Raw genomic sequence first — 12,557 nt, forward strand, 5'->3', positions numbered from 1 at the left:
CTCAACAACCAGTATCTTATGATAACCTTAACCAGCATAATCCCTAACTGCATTCTAAATATTTGTCCTTATACCTATAGACAAGTAAAGTACTCACACCTCATCAAGGAACCTTCTATTTTCAACAGATGGAGACCATTCAACTAAAAATGTTGAAACTGAGAAAAATAGTTTTTTCCTATGGCAAAGTACACAAATTGGTTATCCAAACTAAATGGACAGCCCTGAATACATACATATGAGTAACATTATACAGACTAAGCATGTTATATTTAGGAATACACACACACACACACACACACACACACACACACACACACACACACATGTATATATAACAACTAATGAAAAAAAGATGCCATAAATATCAAAGAGAGCAAGGAGAGGTTCATGGAAAGGGTTGAAGAGAGGGGAGAGAAGAAATGTTGTAATTAAGTTGTCTCAAAAAATGAAGTATTAAAAAGGAAGTAAATTGTGATTGTGAAATTCAAACTGGAGAGAGTGCAATGAAAGTGTTGTTTTCTCTTCTATTCAATAGCACTTAAATTTTATTGGTTTAAAGTAATCAACTATATGATTTTTGTAAGTCTCACAGTAATTATAAGGTGAAAACAAATCATAGAAAAGCAAAGACAAATAAGGAATAAAAGCATACCAATGGATAAAAGTACTTCATTCCAAATGAAGATAGCAATGAAAGAAAAATAAAGAATCTTCATTCTAGAAAACAATGAGTAAATTGCCAGCAGTAAGTCCGTCCATATAAGTAAATATTTAAATGTAAATAATCTCTATAATTAAAAAAGGATGTGGTAGAGTAGAAAAATAAAGAATTCAGCTAAGCATTGCCCTACCAGACTCCCTTCACAAGTACAGACAGACATGTATGGAAAGTTAAGTGATGGAAAATATATTTTATGAAAATGGAAACCAAAACAAGAAGGTGTAGAAATACCTATATTAAAACACTCACCAAGAACAATGTAGAGATTTGCCAAGGACTTGTTCAAAAGAGTTTTCAATTTTGACGGAGAACTCTGACATTTATACATAAATAAGAAGATGGGGATATTTAAAATCATGTTTTTCTTTTCAGAAATAAAAAAACAGACATTAAGTAAAAAACTAATCTTAAAAATGAATATAATTTAAGGTATCAAACTCAGTAAAGTGAAAGAACACTTTCTAATACATAGTAGAATGCCTAAATAGATAAAACAACTCTTAATAGTTTAGGAGGGAGAGATAGACATCCATATAATAATCACTAGGGATATCAATAGACATAGTTTTAAGGTACAAAACTGATAAGGAAATATTGGCTTTAAACTCTACTTCAGTGATGCCAATGTAGAATGCTACCCCCTCAAGTTTACATGAAACATTGCCCAGAACAAATTATATGGTAGGCTATAATATGTGGACAGGTTTAAGAAAACTTAAAAAGTATTAGCTATATTTTCTGACCACAACTGCATAAAACTATACATCAACAGGAAGAACTTAGAAAATTTCCAAAATATATATAAACTAAACAACATATTTCTGAACAATTGATGACTCATTGAAGAAACTGAAAAGTAGATTAAAAGACAAATGAATTGTATAGAGAATTACTTGTTTGAAAGTTTTACACTAACAAAAACGCCAATCTAAAACATACTGAAGCATTTTTATTCAGGTAAACCTGCCTGGGTTGAATAACAGCGAAGCAGAAAATGAACAGACCAACAAGTAAGATTTAATCACTAATAAAATAATGTCCTGTCAAAGAAAAGCTGGGTGTGTGACAGTTTTACTGCTGAATTATATCAAACATTTAAAGAATTTGTGTCAATGTCTCAAACTCTCAAAAAATGAAAGAGAAAAAGAATAGTATCAAACTCATTCCATATGGTTACCTTTGCATGGCTCTGATAACAAAAGTATGAATAGGTAATTAAAAATATAATAACATCTTTGGTGAAAATAGATGCAAGAAATCTTCAACTAGTGCATAAAATGGTGAGGCTGTCAGGTTGAATGAATACCTCAAAACCTGTGATGGAACAGGTGGTCCTCTTTAAAATCAGTGGTTCAGAAAGTAAAACAAAAATACATGAGTATGGGAAATGGACTTGTAGAAAGGAGAGCAGTTGACAAGGGTGGGAGGGAAATAAGATGAGGTGGGGTGAGACTAAATAGAACATACTAGATAGATTCATGAAATGGGCAAGGAATAAATCAATAACAAATCAATAAACAAAAATCTAAAACAAACATGCAACCCAGACCACAGCTAGCCAAAACAATCCTGAAACAATTACCACAGACTTCAAGCTGTATTATGGAGCCATAGTAATAAAAATAGCTTGATATTGGCACAAAAACTAACACAATCAGTGAAACAAAATGGAAGGTCCAAACTTGTGTGAGCATAAGGACAACTAGTTGGTATTTTACAAAGATGCCAAAAATACGTAGTGGAAGAAAGGTAGCATCTTTAACAGGTGACTGGAAAACAGGATACACAGTCATGGGATGAACTATATAGAATTGAAGAAAAAGGGTGATGAGACAGAAGCACAGCATCAGGACCTGGTGGTAGAGAGGTGATTGTAGAAATTTCAACTATCTAGGGAGAATAAATTCTAGACATATATTATACAGCATGGGGACTATAGTTAAATACACTGTATTTGTAATAATTCTTATTAGAGAGTAGATTTTAAATGTTCCCAATATAAAATTATAACTGTGGGATTCCAATCAGTCCACAGTGTGTGTAGATTTACATTCCCAAAATGTCATGTTATTCATAATGAATTCAATTTTATGTGTAAATTTCAAACATTAAAAATAAAAGATCCCCTAGAAAACCTGCTGTGCATTCTTGAACTGAGTCCTTCTGGGTCAGGGAATAGTATTCTTACCATCACTCCTCTACTCATTTGTGTGGCATATTACTCAACATTTTGAATCATATTCATAAGTGGTTTTCCTTTTGGTTCTATCTTTGTCATATACAATTTTCAGAATGAGTCATCTTCAAAAATGAGAAGCATCCTTTATTTATGAAAAATCTAAAATCTCACAGAAAGTGTCTGTACTGTAAATGTTCAGAAAAAATTCACTTATTTAAACTTAAAAGTATCATTTCTATAGTTTTGTGGTTGGAAGATTTGATAGTTATTTAACAACTCTAAGTGTTGTTTTGTCTTTTGCCAGGTTCCTTCTTGTGCTGTGGTTCAGGCTGCCCTGGAATTCACAATACTCCCATTTTGGCCGCTGGAGTGTTGGGATTTCAAAGTGTCCAGAAAATCCGGGAATTTTGTAGTTGGTAGTGTTCTATCTTCCTTGACTTGTTTTCTTCTTATAATTTTCAAAGAAATTTTGGTCTATTACACTTTCATTTTCTGTCATTCTATTTAAATCTGCATATATGGTTCATACAGGAGACAGACTGGTTATTTGCACTGCAGGATCTAAAATCAGTCTACCTAGGTTTGAATTCTTTCTTTGCCAACATATTAAGTTCCCAGAAATTGCCAATTTAAAATAAAACCAACTTCAGCAACTTCTTCACTGTACTGCTGCAGTGATGAAGGTAGTTAATTCTACAAATGTGCAGAGTAAAATAGTCTTTAAAATATATTTAGCCTTCAATTATATTTTTTCCTAGGTCTGCCATACAAAACACAGAAAAGTGGAATACTTAAAGCCACTTAGACTTATTCTCTGTTTTGTAGTCTTAAGCGCGTAGAAGGCCATGCTCCCCTGAAAAAGCTTCGGAAAATCAAGGGGGAAAAGTTGATTTTTCATCTTGCATCCTCTAGAGCTTCCTGGCATTTCGTATGTATCAGCATAACTCCACTTTCTATCATCCTCTTTAGATGGCCTTTGTCCATATTACTCTGTATTTGTGTTCCTCTGGATTTGTAATGACATTGTCATTGTATTTCGGATCCACCCTAATCCAGAATGACCCCATCTTAGCGTAATTATATCTGTAAAGATTATGTTTTCAATAAGGTCATATTCTGAGATCATAAGTGGACATTACTATTTAGTAAGCTATGTATCACACACTCCTAATGCATGATCTTTCCTTCTTAGTTTTTCTTCTTATATTATCAATTACTGTGACCATGAATTTGTCACTTAAGCTTCTTTTTGAAAACTGGCCTGTATTTATTTCTGTCTCCCTGTGCTTTTCTTTTTCATTTCATTTTTGTCTTTGATATATGAAACTGTCTTTTCTTCCTATTTTCTTTTTATGCTTCTGTATCTACCTTCATGATTTACTTCTTTTTTAATTTGGCAAAAAAAATCTGAATTTGTTTTTTAATTAAGCACCATTTATTCATTAAATTCGATGTGCTTTGTGCATCATTCTTATCAAAATAACAGATCATTAAAGTTTTGATTTTTGTCTTTGGCTCCAAATTATTTAACATGATATGTTTCTTCTGTGTTGTACATTTTTTGATTTGGTTATTTACCATGGTTTTTAACATATGGTCAAGATCATATATTATGAGATATGGGCCTAAATTCCTAGTTTATGATATATTTTCTTCTATGCTCTTAAAGATACAGTACTTTTAAATATTTTGTGAACATTTAGTTAATCCATTAATATTGCAGTGTAAAAAAGTACAGACATAGGTATGTTCATAGAGTTAAATAAAATGATTATTAAATTGACATGTTTCTTTCCACCTTTTTGAGTATTTATAGTACAGAAACTGCTACTTGTAAAGCCAGCAAGCTATCTTATTTTATTCTTAATAACAGAGACTTTCTTGGTTATTAAATGGGTTTGTTGCAATTCAACATAAGATAGTACATCCCCAGCCTCCCTCACGACTACCCTTTAACTAGGTCTGGCTGCTGTGATATATATGGGTCTGGAACTGGCAGCTCATTTTCTTCTTGCTCCTACCAGAGTATAGATTTGATTGGTTAGAATTGGAAAAAGCATGTCCAGACCATAAAATGCTACAGATGATCCTCAATTTATATGGGAGTTATGACTGTATAAACCATAATAAATTGAAAATACTGTAAGTAAAAAATTTATTTAATACAGCCTACATGCAATCATAACACCATAGCCCACTATAAAGTGTCTACCAGTTCCTCTCATGCTCACACAGCTGAGAGGGACTTGTGGTTTCCCGTCAGTGCTAATGTCACTTGGGGCTTACACTGTACATTGAGAGACTAAGAAAGGATCCAAAATCAAACTTTCAAGTACATGGCAGTCTTTTAATGTTCACACTATTGCACTGAAATTGTCCTTGTTAATGTCCTGTTGTTGCTAAATTCCAAGGTATGGTTTTCAATCATCATAAAACTTAGCCGTTCTATAACATTTCACACTCTTGTTTTACAAGATGCAATTTTCTTCTGGCATTCTTCCAGAAGATCAAAGGCATATTTCTGACTTCTAGGCTGAATGTTCCACAGATACATCAAAACTGAATGGATCTTGTGCCCCTTAAACCTGCTTTCCTTAGTTAATGTTTATATAGCCTAGCTTGATAACATCCTTCCTCTTTCTTCCCCCTTAACTATTAGCTATCAATTATTAGCTATCACAGCTATCTCCTAAATTGTGTCCTAGGTAATATATTAGTTCAGATACCGCACTGACTTTTTTCCAGTGCTAGAGTGGAGACCCAGTATATGCTAGGCAGGAATTTAAGGACCAAGTTACAGGCATCCATCTGTACTAATATTGCTTGGACTATTCCAACGACTTCTACTTTGCCTCTAATCCCTCCCTTATCTTTCCTAAAGCTATCCATTTGAAACACATTTGATCACATATCCACTTTGCTTCAAACTCTCCTTTGATTCTTTATTGTTAAACTTCTTTCTACCTTCCTGGAAGAAATTCTTTATGAATCTCAAACCTACCACACCTTCTCCACATAATACCTATATTCTCATAACAGTAGATTTCTCTTACCACTAGAAAACACACCAGATGCACACATTTTCACGGCTTCATTGGCTAACACTTGTTTTCTTTGAATAGAGTATCTCCCTTACATTTTTTATGGCACACTCATATTCATCAGATAAATGCCAGTTAAAATATCACCTCTTTCATGAAAGCACCCCCTGATTCTCACAGTTAAAAATCAATCACAATTAATTAATTAATTAGTTAATTAATAAAACTGGCCCAGCTTGAGACTCATACCATGAGAAAGAGCTCACTCCTGACACTATTAATAATATTCTTCTATACTAGCAGATAGGAATATAGCATAACTGTAATCTGAGAGGTTTCATGCATCAACTGATGGAAACAGACACATAAACCCACAGCCAAACATTAGTGAGAGCTTGGGGAATCCGGTGGTAGAAGGGGAGAAAGGACTGAAGGAGCCAAAAGGGTCAAGGAAACCACAAGAAAACCTGCACAATCAACTCTCCTGGGTCCATAAGGGCTCACAGAGACTGAAGAGCCATCCAGAGAGCATGTGTGGGAAAGACCTAGGCCCTCTGCATGTATTTTACAGTTGTGCAGCTTGGTCTTCATGTGGAACTCCTAATAGCAGGAACAGGGGCTATTTCTGACTCTGTTTCCTGTCCTTGGATCTCTTTCCCCTAACAGGGCTGCCTTGTCTAGAGTCAATAGGAGAAGTTGTGCCTAGTCCAACTGAAACTTGATGTGCCAAGGTAGGTTGATATCCGTTGGAGGCTTTACCTTTTTTTTTTTAAGAAAAAAGAGAGGACAGGAGAGGAGAGAGGAGAGGTGGGAAGAAGGGACTGGGAGGAGAGGATGGAGGTGAAGCTGTGATGTAAAGTTAATTAATTAATTAATTAAAGTCATTGGCACTGAAAGCACAGGTAATAAGATAAACAATTAATAAATGGAGCCTCATGAAATTGAAAACCTTCTGTAAAGGAAAGGACACTGTCAATAGGACAAAATGACAGCCTATAGAATGGAAAAAGATCTTCACCAACCCCACATCTGACAGAGGGCTAATTTCCAAAATATACAAAGAACTCAAGAAACTAGACATAAACAAACCCTCTTGAAAAAGGAAGCACAAATGGCCGAGAAAGACTTAAACACCCTTAGGCAACAGAGAAATGCAAAACAAAATTACTTTAAGATTCCATCCCACACCCATCAGAATGGCTAAAAAAGTCTCAAGTGACAGCACATGCTGGTGAGGATGTGGAGAAAGAGGAGCATTCTTCCATTGTTGGTGGGAGTGCAAACTTGTACAGCTACTTTGGAAATTAATATGGCACTTTTTCAAAAATTTGGGAATATCCCTACATCAAGACCCAGCTTTACCATTCCTCGGTATGTACTCAAATGACATTCCATCCTACCACAAGGATACTTGCTCAACTATGTTCATAGCAACTTTATTCATAGCAGCCAGTATCTGGAAACAACATAGATGTCCCTCAACCAAATAACATATAAAGAAAGTGTGGTATATTTACATAATGGAATATTACTTAGCTATTAAAAACAAGGATTTTATGAAATTTGCAGGCAAGTAGATGGAACTGGAAAACATCATCTTGAGCGAAGTAAGCCAAACCCAGAAAGACACATATGGTATGTACTCACTCATATGTGGATATTATCTGTAAAGTAAAGGATAATCACACTACAATTTGTAAACTCAGAGAGGTTAAACAAGAAGAGCTCAAGAGGGCAACACAGATCTCCCTGGGAGAGAAATAGAATAGTTTTGACAGGTAGTGTGGGAATGGTGGGAATGAGACGGATCTGTGAGGTAATGGGAAGAATAGAGGGAGCACTGGGAGAGATAACTGGAACTGGAGGACATTTTGAAGACGAGGTAGAGACCTAATGCAATGAAAACTCCCTGGAACCTATGAGAGAGAGACTAGCTAAGGCTCCTAGTGACAGTGGAAAATGGAACCTGAACCAATCATCTTCTGTGACTAGACAAGGCTTCCAGTGGAAGGACTGGGACACCAACTCAGCAATAAAACTTTAGACCTACAGTTTGTCCTGAATGCAAGATACGCTGGTAGAAAGGTGGCGCAGAACTTGTGGGAGTGTCCAACCAATGAATGGTTAAACTGGAGACCCTTGCATCTAGACAAAGCCCAGGCCTAACACTACCTAGTGGGGCAGGAACCAGAGGCTGGATAGCCCAGACACCCGGAATAGGACCAAAAAATGATTGGCAAAAAAAAGAAAGTCAATGAATTGATTCCTAATGATATTCTTCTATACTTGGAGCTTAACATAATCATCACTAAAGAGGTTTTATGCAGCAACTTATAGGAGCAAATGCAGAGACCCACTGTCAAATATTAGGCAGAGCTTGGGAAATCCTGTGGGACAGGGTAAAGAAGGACTGGAGGAGCGAGAGGGGTCAAGGACACCACAAGAACACAGCCCATAGAATCAACTAAGCAAGGTTCATAATGGCTCACAGAGACTAAAGCAACAATAAGGGAGCCTGTGTGGGTCTGACCTAGATCCACTGCATATATGTTACAGTTGAGTAGCTTGGTGTTTGTTGTTTGTTCTTGTGGGACTCCAAATAGTGGGAGTCAGAGTGTCTCTGACTCTTTTGCCTCCTCAGAGGACCCTTTTCCTCCTACTGGGGTTGCCCTGTCCAGCCTTGATATGAGGGTTTGTACTTTGTCTTACTTTAACATGGTATGCCATGTTTGGTTGATAACCTTGGGAGGCCTGCTCCTTTCTGAAGGGAAATGGAGGAGCAGTAGATCTGGGAGAGAGGGGAAATTAGGAGGTGTGCTAGAAGGGGAGAGAGAGAGAGAGGGAGAGAGAGAGAGAGAGAGAGAGAGAGAGAGAGAGAGAGAGAGAGAGAGGGAGAGAGAGAGAATGAGTCAGTCACTGTTACTTGTTTAGACTATCACTATTTTGCCTACACTGTTGGTATAGCATTAAAGCTGTTACTCTCTTATTGAGTGCCCATTTTCCTCCTATATGGAACAAGCTCTATGAGACCCAGAGACTATGTAATTTATTGTAAAATCTATAAGGGTCTGCCTCAGTAAAAGACTAATAGCCAGAATCAGGTTAATAAAAAGTTCTTGGCTCTCTATATACTTATCCCCTCCCATATCAATAATATCTAAAATTCTCCATTTTCACATTTATCTTAAAGTACTCATATTTATTAAAATATGTCCCTAAAATGGTCCAGAAGTATTCATGGTTATTTTACCATACCTTATCTGACATAGTATAAAATAATAGATGAGCTATATATGATACTCTGTTGATAAAAACTTTGTTTCTTTTCTAATAGATTTGTGTCATCTTAGTAGTTAAAAATGAATTAATTCATTGTTTTTAGTTAATAAGCATGCTTCTTTTAGTTAAAATATTGCCATATATTCCCTTCTCCTTTATCTACTGACTACACTGCACATTCCATGACAGAGATTATGGATTCTTCCCTAATAAACGACAATAAATACCTATTTTTAAATAAATGAATACTGAAATGTGTTCACTCACCTCCCCTCTCCCTCTCCCTCTCTCTTCCTCCTCCCCCCTCTCTCTCTATGTGTAAACAGGGAAGGTAAGAGAGTTGACTCAGTGGTTGACAACATGTACTGCTCCTACAGAGGATCTGAGTTCAGATCCAGCACCCACAACAGGCAGCTTACAACCACCTATAATTCTATCTGCAAGGCATCTAACATCATTTTCTCATCTCTGTACACACACACACACACACACACACACACACACACACACAAAAGAATCTTTATTTTTAAAAAGTAGGAATATGGATAGCCAAATTATTTTGGTTTAGTAGCTCCTACCTGTCCCCCACCATTAATCAAGGACAATGCAAAATCCTGAGTCAACTATAAAACCTTTTGCATCAAGGCATACCTCAATATCCACGACCTCTTCTAGTTCACAGTCTGTTGTTCTATTATTGGAATCATTTGACTGTGGCATCTGTCAGGAGCAATGGAGAACAAATGCTTACTTTGAAATATGCCATAAATATCAAATCACAATGGCATACTCCAATCATGCCCTCTAAGATTACTATTATCCCTCCCAGGGCACCCTCTTACAGGGGTAGCTATATGACTTTTTGCCAAATGCCTTCCAAGAAGAAATTTAAGTGGGAGGAGGTACATTTTGGTTCACGATTTGAGAAAATAAAGTCTGTCATGGTAGAACAACATAATGGCAGATGGCTCTAGTAATCTGTGGGACATGACACTGGAACTGCTTAAACCCTTACATCTTGGAAGAACAGAAAGTATCCAGGGGACTAGATGGAGGCCAGACTACAAACTTCAAGACCCATTCCCTAGTCACTTGTTCCTGTGAGTCCCTTTTCCCCAAAAGATCCAAAAGCTCCCAAAACATTGCCACTAGGAAAGAAGCAAGTATTCAAACACATGAGCTTGTGGGAGACATACTATACCCAAAGCATAAAAAGTAGCGTCACCCTCCTACCTTCCTTTCCAACATCCATTTTTCTCTATAGATCACAAGATTATCATAGTATAGGAATGGTTAGCCGGTCTGTGAACTCCCAATAGGAACATTTATATAACATTGTTTGATATGCCTGTTGAGGTGTTGGAGAATCTCTGCCAGGCTATTCTGCTAGTAAATCAAACATTACTCCCAATACACATTTGAGGATACATTGATATATTCCCCACCAGTTTCTTGCTCAAGAAAGATTGGCTTCAGAAAGCATAGTTTTCCTACTGGCAACCTGGCTGGCTCTGAATATGTCAAAACTGATGTAATCAGCAGATCTTTGATCATAATGGGTTACACTGCATGTGGCAGAAATCAAACTCATCAAACTGACACACGAGATCTCTATACCTAGTTGAGACCTATTTGAATAAAATCAAAATTAATTTTGCAGATTTCTTTGTAGCAAATTACTATATTACAGTTAATACTTGCATAGCATTTCCTATAGACTTGGCCTCATACTCGTGTAAACATTCTTCAGCTATTAACTCATTTAATCTTCTTAACAATATAAAGGTATGTGCGACTTTCACATCGATTTTACAGGTTTAAAAAGTGAGGCATAGATCTTTTCCCAGTATGTAGGCGGACACTTTGTTCTGTTGACAGTATCTCCTGCCTTACAGAAGCTTCTCAGCCTCAGGAGGTCCCATTTATTGTTGACCTTAAGGCCTGGACTGTTGGTGTTCTGTTCAGGAAGTTGTCTCCTGTGCCAATGTGTTCCAGGCTCTTCCCCACTTTTTCTTCTAATCAGTTTAGTGTCTCTGGTTTTATGTCGAGGTCTTTGATCCACTCGGACTTGAGTTTAGTGCATGGTGATGAATATGGGTCCAGTTGCATTTTTTTTACACGTAGACATCCAGTTAGACGAGCACCGTTTGTTGAAGATGCTATCCTTTCTCCATTGAATAGATTTGTCAAAAATCTTCGTCAAAAATCAAGTGCCCATATGTGTGTGGATTCATTTCTGGGTCTTTGATTTTATTCCACTGATCAACCAGCCTGTTGCTGTGCCAGTACCATGCTGTTTTAATTACTGTTGCTTTATAGTACAGCTTGAGATCAGGTATGGAGATTCCTCCAGAGGATCTCTTATCATACAAGATTGTTTTAGCTATTCTGGGATTTTTGTTTTTCCATATAAAGTTGAGAATTGAACTTTCAATGTCTTTAAAAAATGTGTAGGTATTTTGATAGGGATTGCATTGAATCTGTAAGTTGCTTTTGGTAAGATGGGCCATTTTTACTATGTTAATTCTCCCGATCCATGAGCAATGAAGATCATTGCATCTTCTCATGTCACTTTCAATCTCTTTCTTCAGAGTTTTGAAAATTTTTTCAAACAAGTCCTTCACTTGCTTGGTTAGAGTATCTCCTAAATGTTTTATATTGCTTGTGGGTAACATGAAGGGTGTAGTTTTTCCAACCCTACATCTGACAAAGGTCTAATATACAAAATATATAAAGAACTCAAGAAATTAAACATCACCAAACCAAATAATCCAATGGGGTTCAGCATATACAGGGGGAGGAGGTCCCCCTCAGACACAGACATGGGGGAGGGTAGGGGAGTAGGGGGGAAGTGGGAGGAAGGGAGGAATGGGAGGATACATGGGATGGGCTAACAACTGAGATGTAATATGAATAAATTAATTTATAAAAAATAAAATAAAATAAAATGTAAAAAGGAATTGAGTTTTAAAATCATGTAAAACTGACTGTCACAATCAAAAGAGATTGAGAAATCTCATTTGTGGCTAAATAAAAAAAAGTGAAAGAAAAAAAAAGAGAAATGGGGCTCAGAACTAAACAGAGAATTCTCAACAGATGAATATCTAATGGCTGAGAAACATTTAAAGAAATACTCAATGACCTTAATCATCAGGGAAATGCAAATCAAAATGACTCTGAGATTCCATCTTACACCCATCAGAATGGCTAAGATCAAAAACTCAGGTGACACCACATGCTGGCGAGGATGTGGAGAGAGAAGAACACTCCTTCATTGCTCGTGGGAGTGCAAACTAGTACAGCCACTGTGGAAATCTATCTGGCACTATATCAG

The 12,557-nt window shown here is 36.5% G+C and overlaps 1 protein-coding gene across 2 annotated transcripts in view; it reads right to left on the minus strand.

Annotated features, from left to right (window-relative positions):
• The window catches only part of RTL4 (retrotransposon Gag like 4), a 315,459-nt gene that overhangs the window by 285,381 nt on the left and 17,521 nt on the right, over nt 1-12,557 (minus strand). Inside the window, exon 1 of one of the 2 annotated variants that reach the window (XM_084789241.1) lies at nt 9,875-9,921. The exons of the other annotated variant lie outside the window; for it this stretch is intronic. The gene's annotated coding sequence lies outside the window, so the exon portion shown is untranslated. Of the gene's footprint in view, nt 1-9,874; nt 9,922-12,557 lie in introns of those variants that run through there. 2 annotated transcript variants of the gene reach the window in all.

This window comes from Acomys minous, assembly GCF_964271855.1.
Source record: "Acomys minous genome assembly, chromosome: 7".
Lineage (NCBI taxonomy): Eukaryota > Metazoa > Chordata > Mammalia > Rodentia > Muridae > Acomys > Acomys minous.